The sequence below is a fragment of the Vigna unguiculata genome, chromosome 4 (assembly GCF_004118075.2).
Source record: "Vigna unguiculata cultivar IT97K-499-35 chromosome 4, ASM411807v1, whole genome shotgun sequence".
NCBI lineage: Eukaryota > Viridiplantae > Streptophyta > Magnoliopsida > Fabales > Fabaceae > Vigna > Vigna unguiculata.
Genome location: NC_040282.1, coordinates 8,371,290 through 8,388,848, shown reverse-complemented (window position 1 = coordinate 8,388,848; position 17,559 = coordinate 8,371,290). Strand labels below are relative to the sequence as shown.

General features: G+C 30.2%; 1 long non-coding RNA gene across 1 annotated transcript; it reads right to left on the bottom strand.

Moving 5' to 3' along the window:
* Positions 1-9,972: 9,972 nt before the first annotated feature.
* On the bottom strand, positions 9,973-10,678 carry LOC114182108. Its single transcript, XR_003604030.1, has 3 exons — positions 10,560-10,678; positions 10,399-10,467; positions 9,973-10,221 (listed from the first exon to the last, which is right to left on the bottom strand). It is a non-coding gene; the product is annotated as an uncharacterized LOC114182108 (long non-coding RNA).
* Positions 10,679-17,559: the final 6,881 nt, after the last annotated feature.

Below are 17,559 nucleotides of genomic sequence, written 5' to 3'. Positions count from 1 at the left end.
AATGCTTTGTATTTGAATTGTTTGTAATTAAATTTCATTCATTTTTTAAATAACTTGTTTGGATAAGGAAATTAAAATACCTTACATTTCAATTTCTTGTTTGGAAAAAAATTTAAATTTATTGAGATAAAATTTAATTTTAACAATATTTATTTTACACTTAATTATGTTTTGAGTTCATGATAAATTTGGAAACATGCTCGACAACCCAGATGGGTCGGGCAGACCCAACTACGCAACCAGATTGGTTAGACTCGATGACCTACCCGAGTTGAACCGACTGGGAAGAGCAGACAGGCTGGGTGGCCTAGTGATCTAAAGGCCTGACGGCCCATACTGCACGATTGTGCCGTCAAGTTCATCAATATGGCCTGGTCCAGCTTGTCTAGGTCATTGGCCTAATGCTCTAGACGGGTTCGACAACCCGAACGAGCCCGACGATCAAGACGGGCCCGACGACCTAGACAGACCCGACGACCTGGACGAGCCCGACAATTCGAACGGGGCCGAATACCTGGACGATTTCGAATACCCAGAAGGGTTCAACGACCCGGACAAGCCCGTAAACCCAGACCAGCTCGAAGACCCGGACGGGTCCAACAACTAGGATGGGCCCGAGGATCCGGACGGGCCCGACGACTTGAACACATCCGACGACCCAGATAGGCCCAATGACCTAGACGGGCCCGAGACTCGAACGAGCCTGACAACTTGTACGGGCCCGTTCAAATTGTCAGGCCCGTCCGGATAGTCCAGCCTGTACGAGTTGTCGGGCCCGTTTGGATCGTCGGGACCGTCCGTGTCATCGGGCTCGTCCGAGTCATCGTTCTTGTTCGAGTCGTTGGACCTGTCCGAGTCGTCGGTCTTGTCTGGGTTGTCTGGCTTGTCCGCATCATCCCACACTTCCGGGTCGTCGGACACGTCCTAGTCGTCGGGCCCAATGATTTGGAAGGGCCCGTCCAGATTGTCGGGATCGTCCAAGTTGTCTGGCCCGTCCAAGTCGTTAGGCTCGTTTGGGTCATTGAGCTCGTCTGGATCGTCGGGCCCGTTTGAGTCGTTAGACTTGTCTGGGTCATCAGGCCCATTTGGATCGTCGGGCGCGTCCGAGTCGTCGGGCATGTTCTAATCGTCGGGCCCATTCGGGTCATCGGGCACATCCGGGTCGTTGTGCCTATTCGGATCATCTAGAATGTGAGGTTGAGTGAGAAGAATTTCAAATTCCACTTATTTTGAGGGTATTTGAATGTTTACTAATTTAGCTAATTGAAATCCCTAAAAAAAATGCTTGCATTTGAAATGCTTTTTAATTTCTGTATCCAAGCAAAGTATTTCATTACAAAGAAATTTAAATTCTTCAAAAAAAATGAATTACTTCATTAAAATACTATATCCAAACACACTCTAAGGGATTTTAAGAAGCAAAAGAACTTTGAGTTCACTTCCAGGAAAGGTAGGAGAATCACTAAGGATTACTTAAAATCTAAATCTTTCATTGCCAAAGCTATCTCAAGCCCTCTTACACCTAACCTCTCAAAGGCAATTAGGTTTGATAAGCAAGTAGACTCATACTAAACTACAAACAAAAAGAAAGCAATTAAGGAAAGTGTACCTGATCAGGCCAGGCTTCAACATTGTTATAAGGTGGTGCATGGCGACCTCAAGATTTAGATTAGAGTTATTCAACGATATCTTCCCGAAGCGCTCCATAAACTCTCGTAGAGATTCTCCCTTCTCCTGTCGTATATTTACTAATGCTAGAGAAGTGAGATGGTGTGGCTTACTAGTGGCGAACTGAATGCCGAAACGAGTGACCAACGTATTGAAATAATCGATAGAGTTGGGTGGTAACCGCGTGAACCAGTTGAGCGCAAGCCCCTTATGAGACATTGGGAAAACACGACAAAGAATTACGTCACCTAAGGTGTATATTCTTGGGTGGGGAATATGTCTACGTGCTCCTTTAGGTCAGTAGTACCATCGTATTAGCTCATAGTCAACCCCTTCCAGCATGTAGGAAGCTCTACCTCCATGATCCCATCGACGAAGGCATGACGTCATGTTGTTCTCGGTGTTGCGCTTGTTTTGGTTGGTGTTAGTCTGTACCTTGGATTCGTCTTGTCCCGTTCTGCCCTCTCTTTCTCCATCACCACGAGATTCCTCCCTTTGCTAGGAATTTTTCTCAATTTGCCTCCGCATCCGTTGATTTTCTTTTCTCAAGGTATACATCTCTTCCTCATTCTAATGTCTCAATTCCTCCAACTGGTGGTGCATCTCTCGTCGTATTTCTGCCATCGCCACACTTTGATTGATTGCTGCTCTTGTCGACACCATCCTTCTTGAGAATTGCTTGGCCCCACATTGGGCGCCAAATGTACCTGATCGATACTGTTTTAGTATGGAACCAGATGATCTCAAGAACCTTCTGTGTCGATCCTTCTTCTGCTCCTCTCCGGAATCTTCCTGGATCTGCTCGTTGCGTGAACTTCGAGGGTGGGTGTACTTGCAGGCACTATGACGCTCAAGTCAAATAGTGATTCGGTATGAGGCGTATGTAGTAAAGTGAGAAAAGCATACCCCTTTATAGTCACTAGACCCTAATTTATATTGTTCATTTGGCAGACCTATTATTATTATTTGCGGGTCATTCGCATTCGAGGATCAACTCTTTCCTTTCAGACTAAGATTGCACGCGTAATTTCTTTCCTTATTGACTGAAATTTCTCATTTGTACTTTGTCAAGGATCAGCTCTTTCCTTATTGATTAAGATTGCTCGTCTGTACCTTGTCAAGGATCAACTCTTTCCTTATTGACTAAGATTGTTTGTTTGTACCTTGTCAAGGATCATTCATTTCCTTATTGAATAAGATTACGCGTTGCTCGTCTGTACATCATCATCCTTACCCAACTGGCCACTATTGGGCCGGGATATACTTGGCCAGGCGGCGGGCTGAGATGTACCTGACCTCTGCACCATGTTGGCCCCTTTCCTTTGTCTGCTGGGCTTGCACGCGCATCTCCTTCCCTCTCCTTGGGGCCGGGATGTGGTCGACCTTTCCACATACAGACATGACCGGCCTGCTACCCATAGAAAAAGTAATTAAACTAAACTATGCGGTCTAATGGTGGAGTTAGAAGGCACTTTGGAAACTTCAAACCTCACTAACTAAACACGAATTTAATAAGATATTAGAGGTTCAAGTTAGGAGATGAGATTGAGTACCTACGACTCCCCCAAGACACCTAACTTGGCCATGATTACAAGTCTAAACAAATATAAGATTACAAATCCAAAAATTGCAATACAAGCAAACATGTTGTGTATTCTTCTCCAAGTGTTTCAGTCCTTTTTCTTCTTCTCTCCAACTCAGGCTTTGAGGTCCAAAAAGGTCTCCAATACCTCCAAGGGCTTCCTCTAGTCTTGGCCAAATCTCAAAAGTTCCTATACCACATTACAATTCCAAAACCGAGAGTATAATGCCAAGGATAAATCAAATAAAGGAAAAAAATGAACAAAACTCTTCAAAAGGAATTTTAGGATGAAAAATTCGTGAGACAAGCATGAAAATAAAGGATAAGAACAAAGGTTAGGCACACAAAAGAAATACCTAAAGAAAATCTCTAGAATAAATCACAAAAAACTAAAAATTATTGGAGTAGAAATTAATGCTTTTTATTTTTGCAAGCCTTAAGCCAAAGGTGTACTATGAACACTCTTTTGTTTGCATCAAATGCATGAAGCTTAGCTGCTGGAAAAAGCACATAAGTAAATAATATTTTTTTTATATTACCGGTAAATGAAACGTTTATGCTATTAAACAATTAAATTGAGAGCATTAAACATTCTCATGTTAACGGAAAATATATAATAAATAAAAATATTAAGAAATAATAGAAATATTCAAATGTGAGACATTTTTTTTAAATTGACATAGATCATTTCAACATAATTACATAAATGTTATAATAAGACTAGCGGACACACTGGCACTATCGCGCCTGTGTGTACGCATTTTTTAAATATGCGTGATATTATATTAATAGGTGATGATAATATAATGTTATTAAGTTAATATATAAAATAAAATTATATTTATTAAAAATAAAGTGAAATATATAAGAAAATATGAGAGAATAATTGTTGATAAATAGAGAAAAAAAGTTTATAAAAGTAACAGTCAATTTTAAAAAATTTAAAAAATAATTATATTTTAAAGGGTAAAATTGGTATTTTGAAATATGGACACAAAAGAGGAATCCTTTTTATATATTGTTATAGATGAAAAATAAATTAGAGATGTAAATACATTTCATGACAAACCAAATAATTAGAAGAAATAAAAAATAAAAAAAGTATATATATACATATATATATATATATATATATATATGTATATGTGTATATATATATATATACATATATATATATCTATATATATATAGATATATATATATGTATATATATATATATGTATATATATATATATATATATATATATATTTATATCTATATATACATATACATATACATATATATATATATATATATATATATATAGTTACTTAATTAATTAATATTTTAATAATTTAAATAGGGAGGAAGATGTGGCAGGATGGGTATTATGACGGGCATATATACATCCCCATACCTAATTGAAAACGGGGATTTCCCATACCCAGTCAATGCTGGGATCCCCCATCAAAATGGGGACGGGTTCGGGCAATACCCACGGGGACGAGTTTATTTGCCATCTCTACTCTGCGTACCTCAATCCAGGCTCTTTCTAACTCTTTCCTTATTGACAATTTTGTCTTATATTCTTATTTTTTGTGATAAAAAATTATTTGACTTTATCAAGTTTCATCTGTCTTATTATTATTATTATTATTATTATTTTTATTGTGATGTTGATTATTTTAATTATTGTCTATATTAATTTTATAGTTTCATAAATAAAATTTGATTATTATCAATATTTTATGAGCTAGTTTTTTTTTCAAAAAGTCAAACCTTACAAAATTTAAATTTATGACTTTTGATATTATAAGAAAAAATTACTCATATTCTTGAGTATTAGAGACTGAAATACATCTAGATGCAATGAGTCTTGATGATGCTCTAACAAAAGGAAAGAAAGAAATAAAGCATCTGAGAAATAATTTGCTCTTATAATAACAGTATCGTTTTTTTATGAAAAATCATGAGATCAAATTTGTTATGCTTCATTCCCATAAGTGAATGGAGTAACATCCATGAGACTAAATTGGTTATGCTTCATTCCCAGAAGTGAATGCAGCAACATCTTATCCATATTTTTGTGATCATAAAGGAAATTTTAAAGAGAAATTTTATCATCAGAAGTTGAACAATAGTATGAAAATGAGAAAAGAAGAAGATGAAAACAATGATAAATAATATGAAAATATAATTTACCACTATGGTGGTAAAGACCATTTGGATCATACTTGTCTTACATAAAAGCATCCTAAAAAACATGGATAAGAACATAGAAACACACTTTGTGTTTATAAAAATATGGATGTCGCTCATCTTGATATTGTTGTTTTTTTTAGCTAAACTAAATGGAAGTATTAATAACTTTATTTTATAAAATTGCAGAAGAAGTTTTTATGTGACAATACAAAATATAGTTTTATATATTAAATTATTTTTATTATAATTTAATTGAAGGTGAATTCTCTATGGCATTATTACTATATAAAATATGCATGTTTGATGTTGGTTATCTATAAGTAAGAATCAATATTTTCTTTTATATTATGAAATGCATATGTGAAATTAGTGTATAATGAACATTTATTATTATATATAGTAATTGTTAGAAAAATGTAAATGTATAATATTGATATTTTCTAATATTGGATGATACATGAATAACATTATTAAACTTGAATTAGTATTATGTAGGGAATATGCATGATAATTGAAAAGTCTTTCTTAAAAAATATATATAATGTCCCATGATAGAAATAGAAATGTTGAATTTTATTAATTGCACATTTTTTAATGTTAAATACAAAAAGTCATCATTTATGGTGCATTAATTGATTGAAATTGAATTACAGGATGTAACTGAATTTTGTACAGTAAATTGACGTAACAAGGCAATGAAGTAATTTTAAATAAAAGTAAATAAAAAGGACCATGCATTTTTGGGTGCAGAAAATTTAGGTTTTGGCAGGTAATAAATTTGAACTTGATTAGTATTAAAATATAATGGGTAAATTAAGATTGCATTAAATGATATATTAAAATAAAATACATTTTTTTTCTAAGAATGTGAAGAGTTTTGATATGGATTTGTGGTTCTAATTTTATTATACTACACATATATAAAGGTTCAAAGATTTTGGATATGATATTTTATACTTTTAGTTTTATTTGATATTATTTGATAATATATGACTTGCGAAGTTGATTAATTTTGGATGGTACCTACAATAAATTGAGGTTATTAAGTTCATTAAAATTTAAAATTTAATTTATATATACATGATCATTTTGATATGCAGTAATATTGGATAGACTAAATATATTGTATTTTGCTGATAGTGCAAGAATTAAACTCTCAAGATTATTAATTTATTTTTCTCATGTTTGGTTATTTGAGAAGTCAATATTAGCATTATTTTTATATCACAAATAATGTTTTAAAGGCTCCAGAAGAGCTATTACACTTCTACAAAGAAGTTTAATAGAAACTTATTAAGTTCTAAAGATATTTGTCTAAATAGATATCATATTGAGACAAACAATGAAGGAGATATGAAATATCTTTATATCAATGGACTTGGGTTGAATAAAAAAAATGTGTATTAGAGAAATTATCAATCTTCTCTTATGGCTTTTACTACACATGTATTAGTACAATTGAAATACATATCATTGTCAGAAGTTTATGAATCAAAAAGAAATTCCTTGTTTGGCATGATCAATTGGGTCATCCTAGATTTATCATGATGCGAAAAAATAGTTGAAAACTCTTGTGGACACCCACTTCAGAGTCAAAAAATTTCTTCAATCCAATGATTTCTCATGTAATACATGTTTACAAGGAAAGTTGATAATAAGACCATCACTAGAAAACTTTAGAAATGAGTCAATCTCGTCTTTTGGAATGAATACAGGGTGATTTTGTGGTCCAATGCACTCATCATGTGGATCATTTAGATATTTCATGGTTTAATTGATGCATCAACTAAATGGTCACATGTTTGTTTATTATCAACTTTATTTCAAGCATTTGCAAAGTATTGGCACAATTAGTTAAGTTAAGAGATCACTTCCCAAATTACCCGTTTAAGAAAATTTGTCTTGATAATGCTGATGAATTTACATCTTATCTTTTTCATGAGTATTGTATGTCAATGGGAATTGTTGTTGAACATCCAGTAGAACATATGTTCATGCTCAAAATGGACTTGTAGAATTATGAATAAAACGTCTAAAGTTGGTTGCAAGACCATTACTTATGAGAGCTAATCTTCCAATGACTACTTGGAGATATGTAATTTTACATGATACATGATTGATTCACATCAAGTCATCAAGTTATCATAATTATTCTATTATGCAGTTGGTTTTTGGTCAGTAACCTAATTGTCTCATTTAATAATTTTTGTATATGATCGAATTTCCCCACCAAAAGGGGCTATGTCTTTAGAGACGATTGAGAATATATGTTGGATATGTGACATATTTACAGTTTGATTTATCAACTCTTATTTTTGATGAATAAGTTTTTCCAACATTAGGGGGAGAAAGAAAATAATTGGAAAAGGATATCGGTTGGAACGAATTATCATTGTCTTGTCTTGATCCTCGTACAAAATAATATAAACTCGAAGTTTAAATGATAATTCATTTCCAAATTAGATAATCAATTATAAGATGTTTTTACTGACACAAACAGGGTAATTAAACCACATATACCAACTACTAATGCTCCAAATAGAATTGATATTAATTCATAACATGATTAAAGTGTGGTAAGCTTATTGGTTCCAAAGATAAAAAATCCTCAAATGAGAAAAGGAGCTAAAAAGACAAGATGACCTAATCGAGGAGGTGTAAATCACAAAAGATTCATTTGACATAATTAATAATTGGGTTCCAGAAGAATTTTGGTTCCAGAAGAACCTCAAGTACCTAAAATTGTTGAAAATGATGAGATCTCAATAAATTATGTCATGAATAAGATACTATGGAACCAAAATGAAGTCAATGTTGACTATGCCTTAACATATAATATAACGATGAATGTTATGAGTGATAATGAGGATCAAGATTGTTGACAAAGAAATGACAGGCCAAATGGAAAGATGAAATAAAAGCAAAATTATATTTGCTTGTTAAACAAAAGGTTTGTGGACCTGTAGTCTACACACTTGAAGGTGTAAAACTCATTTAGTACAAATGGATTTTTGCGTAAAATAATATTATAAAGAATAATAATTATATGAAAATCCCTGAAGGATTTTATTTACCCAATAATGCAAATTCTAAAGTCGATTATTCAATAAAATTGAACAAGTCCCTTTTATGGATTAAAGCAATCAAGATGTATTTTGTCCTTGTAAGTACTTCTTAAAAGAAAGGTACTTATCATTGTATTTATGTGAAAATATCGAAAAATGAATTTGTCATAATTGTTGTTTATGCAGATAACATAAACATTGTTGGAACTTCTAATAAGTTCACAAAGACAATTGATTTCTTAAAGAAAGAATTTGAGATGAAAGATTTTGGAAGTACAAAGTTTTGTTTAAGATTACAAAATGAGTATTTAAACACAAGTGTTTTTGTACAACAAGAGGTTTATATAATGAAGGTGCTTAAAAAGTTCTATATGGACAAGTGATACATTTTTACACTTCAATTGTGAGGTTGTTAGATGTTGATAAATGTTCTTTTAGACCTAACAATGATAAAGAACTTCTTGGTTAAGAAATACCATATTTTTAATGTTATCAGAGCACTAATGTATTTTGCTTATTATACTCGATTTGATATAGTATTTGTTATAAATTTGTTAAGCAAGATATAATTATTCACCTACAATAAAACATTGAATTAGTGTAAAACATATATTTTGTTACCTTAAGGGTACTTTGAATATAACCTTATTTTATCCAAATGATTCAAAATCAAATGAGTTATGTAGATGTAGGTTATTTATCTGATCCTCACAACAATTGATCACAAACAATATATTTTTTCATAAGTTTGGGTTCCGACTTCTTAAAGATGAAAGTTTATATGAGGGGGGGGGGGGGGGGGAGGAAATAGAATATGTGATGAATAATATTATATTGAAGAATGAAGAATGATGTACTCTTTTTCCTTAACTAGGTTTTTATCCCAAAGAGTTTTTCCTAGTAAGGTTTTGACGAGGCACGTTCTCTAATCAATGGACACCTAAGGGGGAGTGTTATGAAATGTATAGATGTCCATTGAGTTGTTAGTAGTTACCTATGATTGATTGCTATTGATGTTATCATTAGTGTTGTAACCATTGAGTTGTATTCCTTGGGTTTCCTTTTGTATCTATAAATAGGGACTTCTCCTATTGATAATAATACACAGAAAATCAGTCTCTACTCTCTATTCTCTTTCTCTCCTTTATTTTATAACAAATTTAATATATTTATTTTTATAAATTTAAATTTTTGACTGACTAGTTTAAACCATTTTTTAGTAACTTGTAGTTTATAACTTCCAAGCTTTTAAAATTAATTATTTTGATACACCTTATAAAATACTTTTGTTTTTGTTAAACTACTTTATAGGCTGATCAAATGAACTAGTAATTATCTTATTATCCTTACGACAAACACTTACGCTACACATAAGTTCAATTTAAGTAAGTTTATTCAAGAAGGACACAATTTTAAAAAATAATTTGCTCTAGTTGAATAACGAGTCTTTGATCATTAAAGAATTTGGTTTCCTAAATCACATGAAAATGGTTACATTTGAAATAAAATTGAATGCTTATACAAATAGAAGTAAGATCAATACATCTAAAATAAAGGTATGGATGTTTCTGCAAAAACATATGGATGAGCAGGAACATGGTTTATTCGAAAAGAAGGAAAGTTCGGCATAATTAACGATTCATTTAGTTCCATTAGTTCTTTGTCAAAGCACTCTTGATAGCATCCGCAGCTCCTAGTGTCTTTTCCTGCATTTGTTGTCTAGCCTATACATAACAAAATACACTTATTTTTATCGCGCCTCTTAATTTCTAATTCAATAACCATGCAAAACTCTTTACATTCATATATCAATAAGAATATTATTGTAAATATAGATTGGACATGAATATTATGACATGATTTGATTTGCATAGAAGTTAAGAAATGAAGCATAGAAGAACCTCTTGCATGGAGTCTTGAGTAGAATGAGCAGCTTCGCTAGCCTTGTCCATCATGTTGCTAGCCTTTTCCTATAATACCATAAAAAACTTGTCAATGTTTTATGAATATCGTACATGCATGAACATCAACACATTAACAAGAAAAGAGGTTGGAGGTAGACTTGAGCTTGGCCCTTGGCTTGGCCAGCGTTAAAGCTTGCGTTTTGGGAGTTTTGAGAATCCATCTTCGATATTCTTGTGTGTTAAATTGTTATGGAGAATGAAGTTTTGTTTAATTTTGTTTTTCTGATTCATTTTCTCATTCTCTGTTGTAACTTATATAGTTTGTCTATATGTTGCAATTTTCAACACGTGTTTTTGCCTCTTCTCATGTTTTACCACACAAACTAACTAAGATTCACATTTTCCTCCTCCACTTACATTTGAAAGAATACATCTCATGTCAATTTTGGAATGTTGCCCACTCACTACCAAAAAAAGAAAAAAATTATTGGCCAATTATTTAATGGTATATACCAACTCGCTAGAAATAATGTTTTTTTTAACTTTCAATTTTTTTACACAGTAATATAAAAAGTACATTACAAAAAACTTCTAAATAGTGACCAATAATGATTAATAACTATACTAACCAATTTAGATTCTAATTTACAAAACTAAAAATTATTGGTTACTAAAATAGTCACTATTGTAAATAAAAAATTATAATTGGTCACTAAATTGGTATTTAAAATTAGATACTATGGTTTTAGCTACCAAAAAAAATTGGTCACTAAAAATTAGCTACCTAGGTTTTGATTACGAAAATGACTTAGTTGCTAAATTGGTCTCTAATTAATTAGTGACCAATTATAATTTTGTATTCATAACAGTGACTATTTTAGTAATCAATAATTTATAATTTTATAAATTGGTATCTAAATTAGTCAGTATAGTAATATTTTTGGTATAAAAGATTGATTTCTAATTAAAGATTTTCTTTGTAGTAATAATATGTGGTATTGTAATGTTATTGATGTTTTGTAGTTTGTCTTTATTAGTTGTAACTAAGTTTAGAAGTTTTTCTATTGCACCATTGATTATTGATACTGGTTAGATGTGAACAAATTTGGACGACATTATAAGTGACTTTATGATTTGTTAGGATGAGAAACTATGTGAGTTACATTCAATGCTGGTATCTTGGGTCAATGACGAAAAATGGTATTATGTGACTAAATAGTTTAATGGGACACTAATATAGTATTGGGATTATTATATTGAGTTAATTGAGATTCATTACGGTAAAGATTTTTAAAATACTGCAAATGATAAGTTAGTATTTTTTATTGTGAAATATATTTAATTTTAATATATAAATTATATTGTATTATTTGTATTTAACTTGCACGTCTCAATTAGAAAGTTATGAATGTGAATGTTACGTGATAAGTTAGAAAAATAGGGAATTGAATAAATAAATAATTTTTTAAGAGCAAAATGCACTTTATATGACGATATATATAGCCATCATAAAAAACAATGCATTCTATTATATAATGGTTAAAACTATAGATATCACGAAAATGTTATTTCTTTTTAATGATAATTATAACCAAATCCATGAAAGAAAGTAGAATTTTCTAGACCAGTGATACAAAGTGTGTACACAATATAAGAAAATTATTGAATAATAACTAATTTTAAAGATAAAAAGTAATTAGTTAATTTAGATACTAATTTATAAGTTAAAATTATTGATAATTAAAATAATTTTAAATAGAGTTGTTAAAATGGGTCACCCAACTCATCTGGCTCGCCTCACTACGGATTGGTTATTTAGTGGGTCAATAAAACTCAACTCACTTATTAGCAAGCAAAAAAAAACAAAAGAATCTGACCCGACTCATTACGGATTGACGGGTTAAACAGGTTGGCTCACTGACTCACTTAATTTAAAAAAAAAAATACAATTTTGTTTTCTTCAGTCCCAAGAAAACTAAATTATAATTATGATTAAAATCTAAATAAACTTCAATAAAATCCAAATAAAATCCAAAATTATGTTAAACTCCAAATACAAACCAAAATCAACAAAATACAAATTACTATCTAACATCAAATCATTCTTGTCACTTATCAAACTATAGTATTAGAGTCTTGAATGGATAAATCCACAACATTTTCATCTCTTGAAGCATCTTCTTTATCCCATCTACAATAAAACAAGAAAAAAGAATGTTAACTAATAATATTAAAAGACTAAGTAATAAATAATTAAATTAATTTCACAGTACTAACAATAATGTTACTCGTTAGTTCAAAACCATGCAACCAATTTTGTGTTCAAATGAGTGCCTCAACATTTTCTGGAAGAATGGAAGAACGATATTTAGTTAGCACATGAGAACCAAGACTAAAGGCATACTCACTAGCAACGGTAGTGATTGAAATGCTAAGCACATCACAACCCATCTTAGACAAGTTTGGATAATGATCTCCACGATCCCTCCAATAGCTCAATACATCTAATTTATCAAAAAAACTTGGATCAAAATTTCCTTCATCTAAATAAAGATCCAATTCAGACCTTCTAGTGTCATTAACATGTTAGCTCAAATAATCAACATATTTCTAAGACAATATGAAAAATATTTAATGTCATTCATAAGTAAGAAATAAAATAAAGCAAGTTGTGTTAAATGAGAGATTTGAGAATTAAAAACTCACATCAAATGCATTCATCACTTGCTCATCATTCGTAAAAGAAGTAAGTTGTGGTCGAGGAGAAACTTGAGAACTTGAACTCTTTGACTCATTTGGATTTAATTTGACATATTATTCAAACAACTTATACATATTATCCTTTAAAAAATTAATCTTTTCTTCACAAGTAGAAGGATCAATCTTTGAATAACAAAATCGAATTGCTTCAAACTTCATTTGTGGATCAAGAATAGCCCCAATAACAAGAATATCACAATAGTGATCCCAATATTTACTAAACTTGTTCATCATACTCGATGACATATCTTTAATCGTCGGATAATCACTTTTTGCATTTTCTCGCAACAAACATTCAATTTTCCAAACTTGCATGAAGTAACAATTTGAAGTTGGATAAGAAGAACCTAAAATCAAATTAGTCATTACATAAAATGGCTTCAAGAACTCACACATTTTTTCAGCCCTTTTCCACTCATCATTTGATGGACAATGAACATAACTTGTATCATGGATAGCCAAACTTGCAAAGGCATGTCGATATCTAATTGCACTCTCAAGCACAAGGTAGCTAGAATTCCATCTAGTAGCAACATCCATTCTCAAACCTACTTTGGTATCAATACCCCTCACTTGAATAACACATTCTTTAAATGCAATTTTTTTTTGCCTCCAATCCTCTTACATGATACTCTCTCTAATCTTGTGTAAAGCATCAGAAGCCACCCTTAATCCCTCTTGTTCAATAATATTCAAGACATGTGCACTATACCTTACATGAAAGTAATTACCATTACATATCAAACTATTTTGCAAATTCAATTATTCACGCAAAATTTTTTGCATCACCTCATTGGCACTAGCATTGTCTAATGTGATAGAAAAAATCTTCCTATTTATTCCCCAATCAAGCAACAAAGCAAAATTTTTGTGTGCCAAATCATGACCAATATGTGGAGGTTCCATTTACAAAAGGCAATAATTTTCTACAACCTCCAACTCAGATAAACAAAATGAGCAGTCAAACAAATAAACCTTCTTAATTTATAGAAGTCTAACAATCAATTGTCAAACAAATTCGGCTATGAGATTTATGCATTACGAGTTTCACCCTCTCTTTGTGTTCATAAAATTTATTTGAAATATTAGACACAATTGTATTCCTACTTGGAACTCTTAATTCTGGAGCTAGATATACAAACAATTATTTAATTCACTTATATTTCACAAAATTATATGGAAGCCCATGTTGAATAATAGCCATTGAAATAAGGTCATCTACAACTTTTTGGTCAATTTCCTTAGATCTTAATTTCCTAGTATGATCAATTATCATTTTCCCCATGTCATTGTCTTTTAATTTCTTTAGAACCGTTTTGACAAATGACGTAACATTGTTGAGGTCCCTATATTTGAATCACCAGAAACACACTCTGCACCACATGCATTACATTTTGCCTTTTATTTACCTTCATTTATACCAATTTTTGTAAAATGATCCCAAGCATTAGAAGTAGTTCCACTAGGTCTCTTACTTTCTCTATCAAAATTTGTACCCTCATTTTCAATCTCTTATATGGTTGGTGACAAAAAATCATTTAAATTATCATTAACACATTGATCATTTACTGTTTCAAAATTCATTTTGTTCTGTAATTACCACAAACATAAATTATATAAACAAACAACCAAAAGTGTAAGTAGCATAACTTTAAAACAATATATAAGGGACCAATAAATTACCAGTATTTAACTCGTTTGAGCGTGGTTAGTGCAAGATACTTATAAGATATTCTTGGATGCCACTTATCTAACAACTACATCAAGTTGCATATTGAAAAAGAACACATGAAAAAAATGTAAAAATAGGAAAACGAATAGTTTTATATCGTTGAAACGAACACATGGTACCACAAAAATAGAAACCAACACGTTAGGAAGAGTTTTTTCCAACGGGGTTTTAGCCAATTAAAAATATTTTGTAGGTTTCAAAATAAATTATAAAGTGAAAGTAAGGGAGAGATGAAAGATAGAAGTTAGAACCATGAAAATATGAACAAACAAATAATGCCGAGTCTGGAAGTAGTAGTTTGAAGATGACAACAACAAACAAAAGATGCAGTGGTGAATTAAAGAGAATATCATTTAGATCTAGGGTTTTATTTTTTAATATTATATATATATATATATATATTAATTTAATATTTAAAATTTTTAAAATTTATTAGTGGGTTGGTGAGCCAACCTGATTTATCACAGGTTCAATCCGAATGAGTCAGGTTCTTAGCAGGTTAGGTTCATTTTTTATCCATATTGAAATTTATAATTTTTTTCAACCCAACCCGGATTGAACCCTGTTAGCTCGCGGGTTATAACCATTTTGACAACTCTAGTTTCAAATTGGTTTTTAATTTCACAATTAAAATAATTTCTATTATGATTTGATCTCTAAGTTTGGTCACTAATATTAGTTATTAAGATTTTGGTTAAAAAAAATTAATTTCTAAATTAGATTTTAATTAAAAAATTAATCTCTAAATTAATATGTAAACATATTTTTAATCACTAGTCATTATGTAATAAATTTTTTTATAATGAAGTGATATATTTCAATATTTTTTCAGATAAATCTTTAAAATTAATATATAAAGTGAAATTTCTATAACAACTATCATGAAAAGTAATACTTTTATATGTTAGTTTGTCAGCTTTAAAATTCACACAAAAAGTGCATTTTAGTCATTATAAAAAATTATCTTTATCAATTGGAGGTAGCTTTTAACCGACAACTTTCTTTTTTATTTTTTTTCGCTCATCATGTTATATATAAAATATGGAAAATGATATTTTAACTCATTTTTTTTTATTCACTTTTAATCTATCACTCTTAGATCATCTATTTAATTATTTGTAGTGATGTGATGTGAAGATCTAAGAATGATGAGAGTGGTAGGTTAAAAGTGAGTCAAAAAAAGTAGGTTAAAGTATCATTATCCATAAAATATCTTATATTCTTAACATCCTTTCTTATATTGATAATATTAAATTTAAAATACACTTTTACAAAATATTTTATTTATTTATATTGATAATACCAAATTTAAAGTACACTTTTAGAAAATATTTGATTTATTGTGTTAAAATCGTCGTTGGCATTCGTAAGTCAACTTTTGTATATTTTAGTCTTACAAAAAACAAAAAATGAACTTATGTCTTCTATGATGAAGGATATGTTGAATGTTATCTTTTAACTAATGAACATTCTCATCTTATATTATTACAAAAACATAAATGTATATCATTAAAATTAGACAAAAAAAATTGTTATATTAGGTTATTAATGTTAAACTGTTCAAGAAAGACCGTTAGTCTAACACAACAAAATAATTCTTGTGATTGAGTTTACTTCTTTTGACATTGCTCTAAGTTTTGATTTATTTTATCATTTTAAGAAACTCATAATAAGTATATTATGCTTTTTAATTTTAGAAAATAAAACAAATGTGTAATCTCACTCATTTCGGTGTAAATGGAAAAAAATTTCACGTTAGAGTTTGAAATATAAGAAACTAAATTGAGTTTTTTTTTTTTTTATCAAAAAGATAAATCAAACTGAATAAAATAATTAAAAGACCTTTTTTATTTTCAAGTTACAATTGTAATTTTAAGGTTAAATTATTCTTTTGGTTTTTTATTTGTGAAATAATATCAATTTGGTTCTCAAGTATTTTTTATCTCAATTTAGTTCTTATTTTTTTTTTTAAAATGATTTAATTTGATCTTTAGTGTTAGTTTGACCAAACCATGTTAAAGTCAATGTCACGTGTTAATTAATTAATTAATTATTTTAATTTTTTTAATTTTTTACACGTGTCACATTGCAATTGTGCCACGTGTCAAAATGATTCAATTTATTGCCTATAATTGTTTTTAGTCTCAATTTTTGTAAAAATAGAACAATATTGTCCTTCCTTAAATTGAGACTCAATTTATTTTTCTGTAAATCTTATGATGATATTTTTACTAAAATTAACGTTTTTGTTAATAATATTTCTAAAGATATTTTCAAATTAACTTAAATTTTATACAAAACTTTAAATTTGAGTTTTGTTTTGAACTTGAAATTTAGTTCTTAAACTTATGTGTAACACAATTGTGAAGTGAAACGTATAAAAATAAAAAAATTCAAAAATTCAGTAATAAAAAAAATCATAAATTGACATGTGGCATTGACTTTAACACCGTTTGGTCAAAATTGATGGCAATGACCAAATTGAATCATTAAAAAAAAAACAAGGACCAAATTGAGACAAAGAAAAACTAGAGGACCAATTTGACATTACTTGACAAATATAAGGACCAAAAGAGTGATTTAACATAATTTTAATTAAGTGAAAAATGTTTCAATTCATCAAAACAAATGCTTTGCATTCAAAATTCCAAAATGTTTGCCTAATA